Below are 13701 nucleotides of genomic sequence, written 5' to 3'. Positions count from 1 at the left end.
TGGCCTGTCCAGATACACTATACCCACTCCGGCTGGAGTGGCGACGAAAGTAAAGTGTCGTTGGAAGCAGGACTGCTTCTGTGTTGTTGGGCCTGAATCTGCTATTTCTTCTTCTCATACATCCCTGCTCTCTACCTCAAGTTTGTCGTTTACCGTGTTGGGTAAAATAAAGCACAAGAAAAGACACCTGCTGTTTGGACATTCCATCATTGCTGCTCTCATCATCATCTACCCCTAGACGCTCACAGAGGTAACACGCCATCCCAATTCTATCCAGCGGCTCCTTCGGGGGTGAGCGCTACATATGTTTGCTATGAACTGCTAAAGTACAATTACATGTTTAATTTCACTTTCACAGTTTGTATGGGTCAAACTGGCCCAAATGTACTATTTCCATTACAGAAAGATTTGGTCGCTGGGTATGGTGTAATGGACCATATTTAGAGCTTAAACATTTTACCAGCACACCATGGATCTCCAGAGTGGGTCCAAAGCTTTATTCAGCAATCACATTGTAACAGCAAACAGCAAGAAATGCCAGCAGAAGCCGATCAGCGGGTTCTGGCCAATGGATGTCTGCCGACACCTCTTGATCATCAGGAAAACACACAGAACAGAGCTCTGCCTATGTAAATAAGGCAGAGCTCCATTCTGACAGGGGGGGAAGCAATGGATTTTATTTCACTGAGTAGAGAGTAGAAGTACCATACACAGCAGGGGTGGACTGACCATTCGGGCACTGCCCGAGGGCCCCATGCCACTGGGGGACCCCATCAGGGTTGCCAGCCTCAGTTAAACCAGAGACAGTATGTAAAAATGTGTGTTTTTAAAGATTATAGCTGCCCCGCCTCTCCAGTACCTTTTCAGTGTGTGTATGTGTATTCTGTGTGTATGTATACTGTGTGTGTATATTGTGTGTCTGTGTGTGTATACTGTGTATGTATACTGTATGTATGTTTGTGTATGTATGTATACTGTGTGGCCCCATAATCTATTGCTTGGGGGCCCCATAATCTCCTATTGCCCAGGGGCCCCCATAATCTCCTATTGCCCAGGGGCCCCAGAATCTCCTATTTCCCAGGGGCCCCATAATCTCCAATTGCCTGGGGGCACCATATTCTCCTATTGGCCAGGGGCCCCATGAGTTGTCAGTCCGCCCCTGATACACAGTATACACAAACACTGGTTAGGCACACATTTACCCTTTGATCGCCCTAGATGTTTAACCCCTTCCCAGTCAGTGTCATTAGTACAGTAACAGTGCATAATTGTATCACTGATCCCTGTATTAGTGTCACTGGTTTCCACAGTGTCAGTTAGCGTCAGAATGTTTGCTGCAATCTCGCAGTTCCGCTATAAGACGCTGATCACCGCCATTACTAGTATAACATTTTTTTTAATCAAAAATTACAGTATTTATCCCATAGTTTGTAGATGCTATAACTTTTGCACAAACCGATCAATATATGCTTATTGGGATTTTTTTTACCAAAAATATGTAGCCAAATACATTTTGGCCTAAATTCAACAAGAATTTTTTTTTTTTTCTTGGATATGTTTTATGGCAGAAAGTAAAAAATATTGTTTTGTTTTTCAAAATATTGAATATTTTTTTGTTTATAGCTCAAAAAAAAAAAAAACACAGTGGTGATCAAATACCATCAAAAGAACGCTCAATTTGTGGGAATTTTTTTTATTTGGGTACAGCATTGCATGGCCATGCAATTGTCAGTTAAAATAGCGCAGTGCCATATCGCAAAAAATGGCCTGGTCATGAAGAGGGGTACATTTTCCTGGAGGTCAAGTGGGTAGCCTGGCTTTGTTCAGGCCCCTCTAAATTCAGCCTGGCTGTCAGTTCTCCTTTCTGCCAGTAGGTGTCACTTGTACCTCTGGCATTAGTGTGAGGATATACAGTGGACTAGGTTCATGAATATTCCCATCCTTTCTTAGCCAACTACTAGGAGTTAATTTGCCAGTGAAGCATAAATATTTTTGGTGACTGGCAACAAGCTCTCTTCTCCCCTAGGCTGTGGCCTGGGGAGGTGTTCATGAGCTGTCTATTTAGGCATGCCTGAAGAGGTCTGTATGTGAATAGGACTGAAACTTAGGCTTGTGGCTGTCCCTGTCTAGACACAGGATGGAGCCCCAAAGGAGTTGGTTGACTTTCCTGAAGAAGACTGGAATCGGTATGGAGTCCCAGATATGGTAATTGCCTCTTCTGAAAAAGAATGGACACAGAATAGAGTCCTAGAGAAGGTGGTTGACACTCTTGGAGAAGAATAGCATAGTTGCCCACAATATCTTCTAGATGTTGCTAAAGGACAAGAGTCCTTTTTTCTGTGCAACAGTATATGGTGTCTTGGAGTTCTGCCAAAGTTCAGGAGCATCTGAAACATTTTGCTTAAAGTGTTTGTAAAGGCTCAAGGTTTTTTACCTTCATGAATTCTATGCATGAAGGTAAAAAACCTTCTCTGTGCAGCAATGCCTCCAGTCCCCCCTAATACTTACCTAAGCCTTATCTCAATCCAGTGATGTGCATAAGAGTCTTGGCTCTCCAGGGACTCTCATTCCTCATTGGCTGATGCAGCAGCAGGAGCCATTGGCTCCCTCTGCTGTTAATCACAGCCAGTGAGCCAATGAGGAGAGAGAGGGGGCAGAGCCGTGGCTCTGTGTGTGTGAATGGACACAGCAGCTTGGGAGTAAGCCTGCCAGGGTTCCCCCATAGTAAACTGCTTGCTATGGGGACACTTGGCAGGAGGGAGGGGCCAGGTGCTCCGGCAGGGGACCCGAGAAAAGGAGATTCCAGGCTGCTCTGTGTAAAACCACTGCATAGAGCAGGTGAGTATAACATGTTTGATTTTTATTTATTTTTTAAAAAGGGGAACCTTAAATATCACTTTAACTACTTCTGCTCTTTGGACGTAAGCTTGTGCTTGTTTTCTTCAGCCAGCTCCTGTCTGTAAAGTAAAAGTAATCTGGACTGCTGTATAATTACCATGATACTTCACTGTACACGCTGTAACTTTCAAATGAGTTTTCACTAATTACTGCCTTTCTGTTGCAGAAAACATAATTGTTCTGTTTTGAGCTTCCACCATTGTGATCTTTGTGCTAGGCTCATTTAGGATTTCATAAAGCTGTCTGTTTATTTACAGAGAATACAAACATATAGATGTTATATACAGAAAATACAGCATAGAAAAGGCAAAGTTTATTACTAATGTCTACTGGTAGAGGCAGTAGTGTATTTCGATTTTGTGCTGCCCTAGGCCTGACTAAACTCCTGCACCCCCTAATTTAAATATGACCCACCCCTTCCTGTCAAGGCCACACACCTTTCTGTTTACGACCCACCCTGAATTTTTTTCAAGTTCTGAGGGCCTGGGGGGACAATGGATTACCTTAATTTGCATAGATTTCCTCATACTTCCTGTCTGGCTATGGGGTAGGAAGTGAAGGGAAATCTCTGCAATGGGACAGGGATGGTAAAAAATAAACTGACAGGGGCTATAACCCAGTGGTCCAGGGTGATAGGACAGTCAAAATTAGAAGCAGCCCCCCCCCCCAAAGTTGCAGAATGCCGGCTGCCCACCTACCGGAATACCGGAAGCAGTGCGGTCGCTTTATGGGGGCACTAGACTAATTTGCTTCTCAGCCCAGTCCTCCCCATAAGACTGGCGCTACACTAAGGCCTCGTACACACGATAGGATAACCAGAGGAGAACGGTCTGAAGGACCATTTTCATCGGTCAAAACCGATCGTGCGTGGGCCCCATAGGCTAGTTAACCTTCGGTTAAAAAAATAGGAACTTGCTTTAAAATTTAACCGATGGACGCCTAACCGATAGGTCAAAACCGATCGTTAGTATGCAAAAGCATCCGTTAAAAACCTGCGCATACTCAGAATCAAGTCAACGCTTGCTTGGAAGCATTGAACTTCGTTTTTTGTGTTTTACGTCACCGCGTTCTGACACGATCGATTATTTAACCTATGGTGTGTAGGTGTGACGGACCATCAGTCAGCTTCATCGGTTAACCTAAGACAACGGTCCTTCAGACCGTTGTCCTCTGGCTATCCTATCGTGTGTACGAGGCCTAACAGTGTAGCGTAGTAAAACCTTGGTTTGAGAGCTTTTTGCAAGACAAGCAAAATGTTTTATTACATTTTGCCTTGTTATACAAGGGATGTCTTGTTACAACTGAGTGTAAAAAAAGAAGAGAGCAGCCCCTAAGTGCAGCAATATGGTTACATTTAATGAAGGGACAACATTTAGCAACTTATTGCTACACTGAGGCCTTGTACTCACGGCAGGACATGTCCGATGAAAACGGTCTGCAGACCGTTTCCATCGGACATGTCTGGCCGAGGACTGCCCGGGGACTTCTGTTCGATGGCTATACACACCATCGAACAAAAGTCCGCGCGTAAACAATACGCGGGGCGTGTCTGCGGTGTCGCCGCGTCGATGACGCGGTGTAGCCGCGACAATGACGCAGCGACGTGGGCGGCCCGCCTTTAAAATGCTTCCACGCATGCGTCGAAGTCATTCGACGCATGCAAGGGATGGCAGGCGGCAGGACATGTACGGTAGGTCTGTACAGACGACCGTACATGTCCGGGCGGACAGGTTTCCAGCGGACTGTTTTAAAGCAAGTCCAGGAAACAGTTGTCCGCTGGAAACCTGTCCGATCCGCCCGAAAATGGTCCGCTCGGGCCAACACACGGCCAAACATGTCTGCTGAAACTGGTCTGCGGACCAGTTTCAGCAGACATGTTTGGTCGTGAGTACGGGGCCTTAGAGGCGCCTCTCTTCTCTTTTATACCCTGTAAAAAAAGTGCTTTGGATTACAAGCATGTTTCTGGAACTAATTATGCTCGCAAACCAAGGTTTTACTGTACAGTGATTTTTATTTATTTCATGTATTTATGTAAGGGGTGGGATCAAACTATCCTGCCATCATTATAGGTTTTGTTTCTTGTGTGCTGCAGATTATCTGTTTATATGTTTTGTTGACCATATTTGGTCAGTGACATCATCCAAGAGCTCTGGCTGGTTTGTTTACAAACAGCTTCCTGGAATCTTTCATGGTGGTAGTGTGACAGGGCGACATCATAAGGTGGTGGGTTGTTTTGGCTTGAGGCAACATCACTGGGTTGCAGGGCATCGTGGCGTCAGGGCAAAGTGATTGGTGATAGAGCTACATTGCTGGATTATGTGATTGATACTGGATTTAAATCATAAGACATTATTATTAATGGACTTTTTCATAGTGTGGGTGTCTTTATTTACTTTTGACTTCCTTTTTTGGGGAATTGCTACACCCCTCTTCCTATATCAAACCAGACCACATGCCTTTCCAAATTAGAAGGGTACTTTGCAAGGAGGGACAGACCACCTTGCAAAGGCACCTGCTCCCCATGTTGAGGTCCCATAATGTCCTACCATCCCCTGGTGATCACATATGCCAGTGTTGTAGATTCATTGTTAACCATGATGACCCGATGCCCAAAAATTTTGCCCAACAGCACTACCACCGTACACCAGTTCAGGTCTGCCCTATAGCAGTTTTACAGGGCGGCACCTGTGCGCCATATCACGTACTGTATATACACGTGATCTGACACTTACGTGTAGGGGGCTTGCATGTGTGACGCCAGCGGCTCGCTTCCACTGTGATTACACACAGCAGAAGCGGATCGGCAAGTGCATGGTACCTGATGTCCACTTGCACCCATTGTTCGTCAGGCAAAGAGGCAGAACGGCGATCTGTCTATGTAAACAAGGCAGATCACCGTTTTGACAGGAGGGAAGGGATGGAATTTGTGTCCCTAAAATCCATCTCTTCCCCTAGTAAAAGCACCACACACAATGTAGTAAAACCCGGGCTAGGCACACAGTTAACCTTTTGATCGCCTAGATGTTTAACCCCTTTCTAGCCAGTGTCATTAGTACAGTGACATTGCATATTTTTTTAGCACTGATCACTGTATTAGTGTCACTAGTCCTCAAAAAGTGTCAAAAGTGTCAGTTAGTGTCAGAATGTCTGCCGCAATATTGCAGTCCCACTATAAGTCACTAATCACTGCCATTACTAGTAAAAGAAAATAATCGTCCCATAGTTTTAGGCACTAACTTTTGTGAAAACAAATGAATATATGCTTATTGGTATTTTTCTTACCAAAAATATGTAGAGGAATACATATTGGCCTAAATTTAAGAAATGTTACTTTTTCAATTTTTTTATTAGATATTTTTTATAGCAGAAAGTAAAAAAATATTGTGTTCTTTTAAAAGGCAGAGGTGATCAAATACCACCAAAATAAAGCTCTATTTGTGGGGAAAAGAAGGACATAAATATTTGGGTACGGTGTCGCATAAGCACCGAATTGTCAGTTAAGGTAACACAGTACTGTATTTAAAGAAATGGCCGTGTCATGAAGGGCAGTGTTGCCAACCGTCCGTATTTTTTACGGACAGTTCATAAAAACGGGCACTTTTTTCCCCCGTTCGCAAATGTCCGTGGTTGCGGGAATGTGCCAGTAAAAATAGCCGAGATTGGTTCGGCTTGGAACTGCGCATGGAGATTGGAGGCAGGGGGTGATTGGAGACAGTGGGTGATGGTGGCTGCAGTGCCACCGCAGAGGGGGATGGAGGCAGGGGGAGATTGGAGGCAGGGGGTGTTAGTGGCAGGGGGTGAGTGGAGCCAGGGGTTGTTGGTGGCACCGCAGAGGGGGATGGTGGCACCGCAGAGGATGGGGGATGGAGACAGGGGTTGTTGGTGGCACCGCAGAGGGGGATGGAGGCAGGGGACAATGGAGGCAGGGGGCCTGGGGGAGATTGGAGGCAGGGGGAGATTGTGGCACCACAGAGGGGGGTGAAGGCAGGGGGTGTTGGTGGCAGAGGGGGATGGAGGCAGGGGGTGATGTGACTTAATAATTTGCCCTTATTATATTGAAAATAACAAAAATGGCCCGGATTCACAAAGTATTGCGCCGACGTATCTCCAGATACGCCGCGTAAGTGCAAATATGCGCCGTTGTATCTATGCGCCGGGCCCACAAACTAAGATATGCCTAAAAACAGGCTTCATCCCACCGACGTAGAGTGGGCGCATATTTACGCTGGACGCATTTGGCGCTCCCATTGATTTTCTATTCAAATATGCAAATGAGGGAGATACGGCGATTCATGAACGTACGTGCGCCCGACGCAGTGCGCGTAAAGTCATACATCCGGCGTAAAGTTATGCCCCATAAAGGAGGTGTAACTCAGCAGCATCCATGCAAAGGGCTGCACCAGGGAACACAAGCCGGCGTATTTTACGTAGTTTACGTTGGACGTGAATATGGTTGAGCATAGGTTACGTTCACGCCGTAGGCAGTGATCCGAAATATCTTAGGGAGTAGTTCCGACGTGATTCTGAGCATGCGCACTGGGATGCGTCCATGGGACGGCGCATGCGCCGTTCGTTATACGTATCTTATATATATATATTCGCCAGCACACCAGGGATCATCTTAAAACAACGTCCAAAGATTTAATGCATATCTATTGATCCAAAAGAGCAACGTTTCGAGGCCACGCAGGACCTCTTCGTCTTTTTGCCTGACGAAGAGGTCCTGCGTGGCCTCGAAACGTTGCTCTTTTGGATCAATAGATATGCATTAAATCTTTGGACGTTGTTTTAAGATGATCCCTGGTGTGCTGGCGAATATATATATATATGATTTGCTTTCCGGTTCCCAGCCGGTGATCGTTTCAGCACCCTTTTACTACTTGGCCATTTTGCCGGAAGGTGTGCAATCGGAATATTTTTGAGACGTTATACGTATCTGTCTGGCGCTCGGCCTATCATTTGCATGGGGTCACGCCTCATTTGCATGGCTCACGCCCACTTCCATCTACGCCGGCTTGCGCCTAGGAAATCCAGCGCAGTTTTGGGAGCACTGGCTTTGTGAATTCAGTGCTTGCCTCTCTACGCTGCGTCGGCATAGCATACAGGAGATACGCTACGGCGGCATAAATGTGCGCCGCTTTCTGTGAATCCAGGCCAATATGTTTTTTTACCTTAATATCGACCTTAAATCACATTGCTATTTGCCTAGTGTACTTGTTTGCAGCCTAAATACTGAAATTTGCACCTAAAAAATTCATTTAGTAACTTTTGTGAAATGCCAGTAAAAACGTGGCTGCGCCAGTAAATTTCGGGTGTCGTGCCAGTAAATTTCAATCTGGTAGGTTGGCAACACTGATGAAGGGGGGTAAGTCTTCTGGAGATCAAATGATTAAATGACAGATCCACTGCTGCTGTTTGTAAATAAACCAGCTGAGAATCATGGGTGATATCATTGATTATGTATGCGCAATGACGTTGCCTGGGATCTCCAGCTGGTTTGTATACAGATGGGGGTTCGCTCAGGGGAGCTGGCCAAGTATACTGAATTGTAAACCCACCCCTACCCATTACCTTTTTTGCTTTTTAAATTAGCCTTGAAGAGGGCCAGAGAAAAAAAAAAATCTGCTTCTCATTGGCTTCAGTAGAGCTCAATGCTATATTCGGGGTCCCCAGACTTCTCCTGAGTTTGCCAATCCTCCAGTGAAGCAAACTTTGCTGAGTTTACTATTCATAATAAAATGTTTACTCACTTTATTTTTTCTGCTGGTCTACCGTCACTTTCTCTATCTGCATTTCCTTATTTATTTACTGTGCTGATATAATAGTTTGGAGGGGGAAGCTGAGACTGGTGTTTGTTCTAAATATATGTTCTTGTTTTTGCACCTGTTTGTAGCAATAAACCTCTGACGATTTTTTTACCCGTTTAATGCAAAGCAGCTTGACCACAGAAAAAAAAAACGAGTTAAATTACAGAAGAGTAGAATTATAAGGTCCTTTTGTTTGTTTATAGTACTATAATGCCCCGTACACACGATCGGAATTTCCGATGAAAAAAGTCAGACGGAATTTTTTCATCGGATATTCTGACCGTGTGTGGGCCACATCTGACTTTTTTCCATCGGACTTTAGAAATAGAACATGTTTTTTTTTTTCCGATGGAAAAAAATTCGATCGGAAATTCCGATCGTCTGTGTGGAACTCCGACAGAGAAAAAAAACACACATGCTCAGAATCAAGTCGACGCATGCTCGGAAGCATTGAACTTAATTTTTCTCGGCTCGTCGTAGTCTTTTATGCCACGTTTTGGACGGTCGGAATTTGGTCTGACAGTGTGTATACAAGACAGCTTGAACAGAATTCCAACGAAAAATTCCATCAGATTTTATCCCATCGGAAATTCCGATTGTGTGTACAGGGCATAACTGTCAGCATTTACATCTAGTGTAAAAGCCTTATAAAAGTGTAAAAGACAATCTACTGTTGATTATTAAGTTCAGCATCTTCTTTATAAGTAAATATAAATATTGCATTTGAATATTCCATATATACCACATGCAGCCAGCAGGTGGAGGTCTGTCCTCTGAACTCTCCTAGTTTTAGGAAACTGCCGTTCTAAAAATAAGGGGCCAGATTCACAAAGAGATACGACGGTGTATCTACAGATACACCATCGTATCTCTGACGTAAACTGGTCCTATCTATGCGCCTGATTCATAGAATCAGATACGCATAGATAGGGCTAGATCCGACAGTGTTACACTGTGTTACACTGTCGGATCTTTTTTTAAATTTAAAAATGGCGCCGGGGGCGTTCCCGCTGATTTACGATAAATAATATGTAAATCAGCGAGATACGCAAATTCACGAACGTACGCGGACCCGTCGCATTGTTTTTACGTCGTTTCCGTAGCGGTTTTCCGTCGTATACTTACCCTTTCTTTTATCAGGCGCAGCCAATGTTAAGTATAGCCGGTGTTCCCGCGTCGAATTTGAATTTTCCTACGTCGTTTGCGTACGCCGATTCACGAACACGCGCGTCGCAAGTCCCGCTCACGTCGCAACCACTGACGTCCTAGTGACGTCAGTAGGAGCAATGCACGCCGGGAAATTCCCCGGACGACGCATGCGCATTTAAATCGGCGCGGGAACGCGCCTGATTTAAATATGACACTCCCCTAGCCGCGGAATTTGAATTCCGCTGGGGGATTTAGGATCCGCCGTCGCAAGTTTGGAGGGAAGTGGTTTGTGAATTAGCCACTTGCCTCCTAAACTTGCGGGAGCGGATCTTAATTCACGTAGATCGAGCGGATCTATAGATCCGCTGAGCTACGTGAATCTGGCCCAAGATCTATTAGCTAGATTCAGGTAGCTTTACGCTGGTGTATCAGTAGATACGCTGACTTAACTCTGACTCTACGCCGTCCTAAATTTAAGCATATTCTGGAAACCAGATACGCTTAAATTAGGCTAAGATACGAGCGGTGCAAGTCTCCTACGCCATCGTATCTTAGGGTGCAATTTTTCCGCTGGCCGCTAGGTGGCGCTTCCGTTGAGGTCGGCGTAGAATATGTAAATGACTAGATACGCCGATTTTTTTTACGTCGTTTGCGTATGGCTTTTTCCGGCGTAAAGTTAGTCGAACAAATAGCTGGCCTAGTCAATGTTAAGTATGGCCGTCGTTCCCGCGTCGAAATTTGAAAATTTGACGTCGTTTGCGTAAGTCGTCCGTGAATGGGGCTGGACGTAATTTACGTTCACGTCGAAACCAATATGTCCTTGCGGCGTACTTTGGAGCAATGCACACTGGGATATGTACACGGACGGCGCATGCGCCGTTCGTAAAAAACGTCAATCACGTCGGGTCACCATCCATTTACATAAAACACGCCCCCCCCCCCCCATCCTCATTTTAATTAGGCGCGCTTACGCCGGCCCCATTTATGCTATGCCACCGTAACTTAGGAGGCAAGTGCTTTGTGAATACAGCACTTGCCTCTCTAACTTACGGCGGCGTAGCGTATATGCCATATGCTACGCCTGCCTAACTTTGCGCCGGCCTACCTGAATCCAGCTATATGTTTTTAGGTCTATTCCTTTAAGAAGGACAGCAATGTTTTAACTAGTGGAGTCTGTCAGAAAGCATAAAGGCAATGCTGGACTTCCTATTAGAAAATCCATCAGGCTTTTTATAACAGAGTGTCATAAATGCACTTAGAAATAAACCTGTAAAAAAAGTTTCTCTTTAATAGTAAGACAGAAGTAGCCTAGAGCTGGCCATACACTGACAGATTTATGTACAAATGTTCATATGAAAAATCTCATAAGAAGATTTGGTAACCAACAGAGAATTGTCAAATGTTGTTCGAAAGTACTATTTCATTTGCTTTAAAGCCCAATTAGGCAAAAAACATAGGGCCAGATTCACAGACAGCGGCGTATGTTTGAGCGGGCGTAGCACAGCTCATATGCGCTACGCCGACGTAACATAGAGAGGCAAGACCAGTATTCACAAAGCACTTGCTCCCTAAGTTACGGCGGCGTAGCGTAAATGGGCCGGCGTAAGCCCGCCTAATTTAAATTTGGAAGGTAGTGGGGGTGTTGTATTAAAATTAACCGTGACCCCATGTAAATGAATGGCCGAACAGCGCATGCGTGCGCATTCTCAGAATCACGTTGCATATACTACCTAAGATACGACGAACGTAACCTACGCACAGCCCCATTCACGTACGACTTACGCAAACGACGTAAAATCCGACGACCATACCCTAACATGACTTACCCCTGCTTTATGAGGGATAACTTTACGCCGGATGTACGCCTTACTTAAACGGCGTAGCTTACTGCGACGGGCGCAAGTACATTTCGTGAATCGGCGTATCTAGGTCATTTACATATTCGATGCGTAAATCAATGGAAGCGCCCCTAGCGGCCAGCGTAAATATGCACCCAAGATACGACGGCGTAGGAGACTTACGTCGGCCGGATGGAGCCAGAATTCAGGCGTATCTGGTTTTAGGAATACGGCGCATAGATACGACAGCGCATCCTAGAACTTACGCGGCGTATAAGAAGATACGTCGGCGTAAGTTGTTTGTGAATCTGGGCCATAAACTTCTCCCTTGCAGTGGGGCTGCATCTGCACTGCAAGGGCTAAATGCTTGTTCCTGTCCAAAGATGGTAAAAGCAGTTTAATGATCTGATCCTCTGTGGATGTTTCAATGGTAGACTCAGCGTCTTCATGTCCTATGCAGTGCTATGGACCCTGCAACAGTCGTGTTTATGTCAGAGGACCTTATGCCGCTGGAGTGAGAGAGAGAAGAGGCTGTGGGGACCAGTCTGGCAGCATGGAGGAGCCTGCAGGAGCAAAGGATCATGTAAGTAAAAAGTGCTTTTTCCAAATTCCCTAGACCTAAATGAGTATATACCCCATTTTTTTGTATAATGTGAAAGATAATGTTACGCTGAGTAAATAGAGACCTAATATGTCATGCTTAAAGTTGCACACACTCGTGGAATGGCACCAAAGCATGGTACTTAAAAATCCCCATAGGCAAAATGTAAAAAATGTCTTCAGGTTACCAGTTCAGAGTTACGGAGCAGATTACTAGTCTCGCTCAGAAGGTTGCGGCGATACCTCACATGTGTGGTGCAAACAGCGTTTACATATGTGGGCACGACCTACGTAAGAGTTCGCTCAAGCACACGGCGATGCCTTTAACCACTTCCCCCCCGGTCAATAGCATATTGACGTCCAGCAGGATAACAGCCGCCTCGCGCCCGTGGGGGTGCGCATCATGGCAATCGGTGGTGCGGTGTGTGAGTCTGACACAGCGCAACACCAATCTCAGTAAAGAGCCTCCAGCGGAGGCTCTTTACCACGTGATCAGCCGTGTCCAATCACGGCTGATCACGATGTAAACAGGAGAAGTCGTTGATCGGCTTTTCCTCACTCGCGTCTGACAGACGCGAGTAGAGGAGAGCCGATCGGCGGCTCTCCTGACAGGGGGGGTTTGCACTGATTATTTATCAGCGTAGCCCCCCCTCGGATGCCCACACTGGACAACCAGGATGCCACCCAGGACCACCAGGGAAGCACCTAACATGTGGATGGCCAGGTAAGTCCCCCATGGCCATCCACATGTACAAATGTATCCATAACATCTATGCATAACATACGCCACAAATGGGCACTGACTGGCACCATCATGGCACAAACAAAATTTGTGATGCCAAGCAATGGCACCCACCAGTGTCATCAGTGCCACCCACCAGTGTCTATCAGTGCCCATCCATGCACATCTGTGCCTATCAGTGCCCACCTATCAGTGCCCATCCATGCCACCTATCAGTGCCACCCATAAGTACCCATTAGTGCCGCCTATAAGTACACATCAGTGCCGCCTATGAGTGCCCATCAGTGCCGCATACCAGTGCCACCTATCAGTGCCCATCAGTGCCACCTCATCAGTGCCACCTCATCGGTGCCCATCAGTGCCGCCTTATCAGTGCCCGTCAGTGCAGCCATATCAGTGCCCGTCATTGAAGAAGAAAAGGTACTTATTTACAAAAAAAATAACAGAAACAAAGAAAAACGTAGTTTTTGCTCTTTTTTTATTTGTTGCGCAAAAAATAAAAACCGCAGAGGTGATCAAATACCACCAAAAGAAAACTCTATTTGTGGGAAAAAATTGTTTGGGTACAGTGTAGCACGACCGTGCAATTGTCATTCAAATTGCGACAGCACTGAAAGCTGAAAATTGGCTTGGGCAGGAAGGTGTATAAGTGCCTGGTATTGAAGTG

Source organism: Rana temporaria, chromosome 3 (assembly GCF_905171775.1).
Source record: "Rana temporaria chromosome 3, aRanTem1.1, whole genome shotgun sequence".
Taxonomy (NCBI): domain Eukaryota; kingdom Metazoa; phylum Chordata; class Amphibia; order Anura; family Ranidae; genus Rana; species Rana temporaria.
This window is presented reverse-complemented; position numbering follows the sequence as displayed.